At 40.5% G+C, this 4,518-nt stretch overlaps 1 pseudogene; it reads left to right on the top strand.

Moving 5' to 3' along the window:
• Positions 1 to 2,259: 2,259 nt before the first annotated feature.
• Positions 2,260 to 4,472, top strand: LOC103088580 (zinc finger protein DZIP1 pseudogene; annotated as a pseudogene).
• The last annotated feature ends 46 nt before the right edge of the window (positions 4,473 to 4,518 follow it).

The raw sequence follows: 4,518 nt of genomic DNA, 5'->3' as shown, positions 1-4,518 counted from the left end.
GGGAAGGGTAAGCTGGGACAAAGTGAGAGAGCGGCACGGACATATATACACTACCAAATGTAAAATAGATAGCTAGTGGGAAGCAGCCACATAGCACAGGGAGATCAGCTTAGTGCTTTGTGACCATCTATAGGGGTTGGATAGGGAGGGTGAGATGGAAGGAGACGCAAGAGTGAAGAGATATGGGGATATATGTATATGTACAGCTGATTCACTTTGTTGTAAAGAAGAAACTAACACACCATTGTAAAGCAATTATACTCCAATAAAGATGTTAAAAAAAAAAGACAATACTCTTTCATAATAGATGAGAGAGAAGTCATTAACTAACCCCTCCCCCCCCAAAAAGAGAAAAAGAAAAAGCAGAGCAAGGTGAATACTAGATCACTCCACACAAGGAGAGTGCTAGATTACTACATATATAGCAAAGGCTGTGAGATCACGGGAGTTGCTACTTAATTTCAAAAGTGTTTAAAGACATGTTCATGGAAGGCATAACACTGAATTTTCTGAGCTAAGTTTCAGGTCGGGATAGGCAATTCCATGTGGTCAGATGGTTTAAATAAATGCAAGTTAAAAAGTATGGCTATGCTCGTGAAACAATGAATTCCATGTGACTGTGACACTGAGAACTGGTGTGAACATGGAAGGGAAGACTGGGGGTGAAGGAAAGGCATGTGTATGTGGACTGTTAATTGGTATCTACAATGTGCCAAGCATCATAATTTTCTTTCTAAGCCATGAAGAGATTGTAGAGATTTCTGAGTAGACAAGAGACGTAATCAGATATTTATGTTTCAGAAAAGTTAATTACAGCAAAATGTAGGAAATATTGGAAGAAATAAAGATTGTATGGTAAACTTAGAAATAAAAATTTTTTTATTGAAGTATGGTTGATTTACAATATTGCTTTAGTTTCAGGTGTACAGCATAATGATTTAGTTTTGTTTTTCATTTTTTGCAGATTATATTCCATTATATGTTAGTACAAGATATCGGGTATAATTCCCTGTGCTATACAGTAAATCCTTATTGCTTATCTATTTTATGCATAGTAGTTTGTATCTGTTAATCCCATACTTCTAATTTGTCCCTCCCCCATCATTCCTTTCCCCTTTGGTAATCATAAGTTTGTTTTCTATGTCTGTGAGTCTGTTTCTGTTTTGTATATAGGTTCATTTGTATTATATTTTAGATTCCATATATGTGATGTCAAACAGTATTTGTTTTTCTCTGTATGACTTATTTCACTCAGCATAATATTCTCTAGGTCCATCCATGTTGCTGCAAATGGCAATATTTCATTCTTATTTATGGATGAGTAATGTTCCATTGTGTGTATATACACACACAATCTTCTTAAGACCATTGTCTGTTGGAGTGCACTTAGGTTGCTTCCATGTCTTCATTATTGTAAACAATGCTGCTTTGAACACTGGGGTCCATGTATCTTTCGAAACTAGAGTTTTCATAGTTTCTGGATTATATACCAAGGAGTGATATTGCTGGATCACATGGTAGCTCTATTTTCAGTTTTTTAAGGAACCACCATACTGTTTTCCATAGTGGCTGAACCAATTTACATTCCCACCAGCAGTGTAGGAGGGTTCCCTTTTCTCCACACCCTCCCCTGCATTTATTATTTGTAGACTTTTTGATGATAGCCATTCTGACTGGTGGAGGTGATACCTCATTGCTGCTCTGAACCATTTAGTACAGGTAATTTTTATTTATTTACTTAGAGCATACGCACTAGTTTTTCTTGAATATGTTTAGTTATAATATATGAGCAGTTTTTTATTATTATTTATTTATTTATTTTTGTGGTACGTGGGCCTCTAACTGTTATGGCCTCTCCCGTTGCGGAGCACAGGGTCCAGACGCACAGGCTCAGCGGCCATGGCTCACGGCCCCAGCCGCTCCGCAGCATGTGGGATCCTCCCAGACAGGGACACGAACCCGTGTCCCCTGCATTGGCAGGCGGACCCCCAACCACTGCGCCACCAGGGAAGCCCTGTCAAGCAGTTTTTGAATGAGCGTGTAGCAGTCTGCATTCCCACAACTAGTATATGAGAGTTTGGTTGCTCCATATTCTTGACAACACATAGTTTTGTCCATCTTTCTAATTTTAGCCATTCTAATGGATAGTCATGTCTCAGTGTGGTTTTAATTTTAATTTTCCTTTACGTTACATTAATTTTCTTATAGTTTACATGTTATTAGCCATCATTTAACTTTCGATCTATATATGTTCTTAAGTGAGTCTCTTACAAAAAGTAGAAGAGACTTATACTCGACTTACACTCATAGGAGTTCTCACCTCGCAGCTGCACAACCTGGAGGAGTAGCTGCGCCTGGGCCTGGCCTAGTGTGAGCAGAGCAAGAAACTCCTCACCAAGCAGGCCAGTGAGATCAAGTTACTCAAGGAAGAGTGTAAACGCAGGAAAAAGTTGATTTCCACCCAGCAGCTGATGATTGAGGCCAAAGCCAGCTATTACCAGTGCCGTTTTTGTGACAAGGTCTTTATGAACCAAGCTTTTCTACAAAGTCATATTCAGTGCTGCCACCCTGAACATTCTCATCTTGCAGAGTATAAGACAAGGGTACAGACTGACAAGCTCCAGAATGAGACCGACATGTTGAAGGAGCTCACCAAGTCTCAGCTAGAGGCTGCACAGCATGCCCATGCAGTCAGATTCCCTAAGGAATATGAAATGTAGAAAACAAAAGAGGAAGAATTTCTGAAGTTATTCGATAGATGGAAAGAAGAAAAGGAGAAACTAGTTGATGAAATGGAAAAAGTCAAGGAAATGTTTGATGGAGTTTAAAGAACTAACTTCTAAGAATTCAGCCTTAGAATATCAATTGTCAGAAGTCCAGAACTCCAACATGTAGATGCACAGGCACATTAAAAGATGCAAATGAGTTTAAAGAAGAACATCCTCAGCAACCCCAGGATTTCCAAAATGTGATGCAACTTCTTGATAGTCAGGAAAGCAAGTGGGCAGCTTGAGTTCAGCCTCTTCATCAAGAACACAAGAAAGAGAAGAGCCGGCTCCTGTCACATATAGAGAAACCTCGAAGCCTAATGATAGATGATCTAAATGCAAGAAATGTATTCTACAAGAGAAGGATAGAAGAGCTAGGGCAGAGGCTCCAGGAGCAGAAAGAGCTCATCATCACTCAGAGACAAAAGATTAAAGAGTTTACCAGTAAACAATTAAACAGTGTCAGTGAAGCCAGAGGGAATCCTTTAACCTGGCAAACTTTTGAATGTAAGCCAACTACCCCAACTGTACCTATGAATACCCCAGCACCACAGACTTTTGATGCTAAGTCAAGTCTAACAATGGCACATGAACAGGCATTCTCATTGCACATACTGGAACCAATAGAAGAACTTTCAGAAGAAGAAAAAGGAGAGGAAAATGAACAGAAATTAAATAACAAGATACATTTAAGGAAAACTGAAGAATAACTGTTCCCTCGCTAAGGAGATAGGAACAGTCTTGAAGGAGAGTTTGGTGGAGTTACTGGAAACCTTGGGGATTAATGCAGATATATGTGGTTTTCCAAGTGACCACGTGAATGGAGTGCTGAGAACCATAGTGTCAGCAAGACATGAGCGGGCATGAAAAGTACCTAACATTCAGCAAATTCGTGAATTCCTTGAACGTCAGGTCACCTGTAAAATTGAGGAGAGAACACTATTGTCCACAGCCAGGTACAGTGCTTCTCAAGTGGACACCCTTTCACCTGGAGAAATACCCAAAGCAATACATCTTCCTCCCAAAAGCATACAGTTGGTTAGACAAAGACCTGTTTTTACTGACAGGACATCTGTTCCAAAAGTTAAGAAAAATATCACAGAAGATCATTTTCCCAGAAAGTCTTCAACTACTGCGACCCCTCCCTTCAGTTCAGAGGAAGAGCTGGACGATGAGGACCTCATCCAGGCATATGCCTCGCCAGACTTACTTCCTGTGCTGTCATCTAAAAGCAACAAGAGTAGCTTTGGAAGGAGCACTGTCAAAAGTGACACTGACTGGACTGAGGGAGGTGAACTTGAGGACTGTGATATTTCTCCCAAGCCCACAGGAACCTCCATTAAAACATTAACTGGAAAAGTTGAAAAGACAGTTTCAAATCACAGAAATAAGCCAGTTGGTGGGCTTAATGTTGCTGAGGCGTTCATCAAAAAAGAACAAAAAGATCTAAAGTGTGCAGATGTGGACGATGACGACTGGGACATATCATCCTTAGAGGAAGAGAAATCTTTGGGGAGAAGAATTGGGAGAGAACAGAAGGAACCTTCACCTGTGAAGAATGAGTCAAATTCTACTTAAGTGTCAAGTGCCTGGGGTGCAACTAACCTGAAAGGGCCAAAGGGAGAAGGACCTCAGCATGAATCCAGCACACTGAAAAGCAGCTTAGTAACCAAGACTGATTGGAGTGGCTCTTCAGATGTGTAACCGTCACCCCACGCATCAGGAGGCCCTTCCAGATGCCAGCAGTATT

This window comes from Lipotes vexillifer, unplaced genomic scaffold (assembly GCF_000442215.2).
Source record: "Lipotes vexillifer unplaced genomic scaffold, Lipotes_vexillifer_v1.1 scaffold738, whole genome shotgun sequence".
NCBI classification, from domain to species: domain Eukaryota; kingdom Metazoa; phylum Chordata; class Mammalia; order Artiodactyla; family Lipotidae; genus Lipotes; species Lipotes vexillifer.
This window is presented reverse-complemented; position numbering and strand designations above follow the sequence as displayed.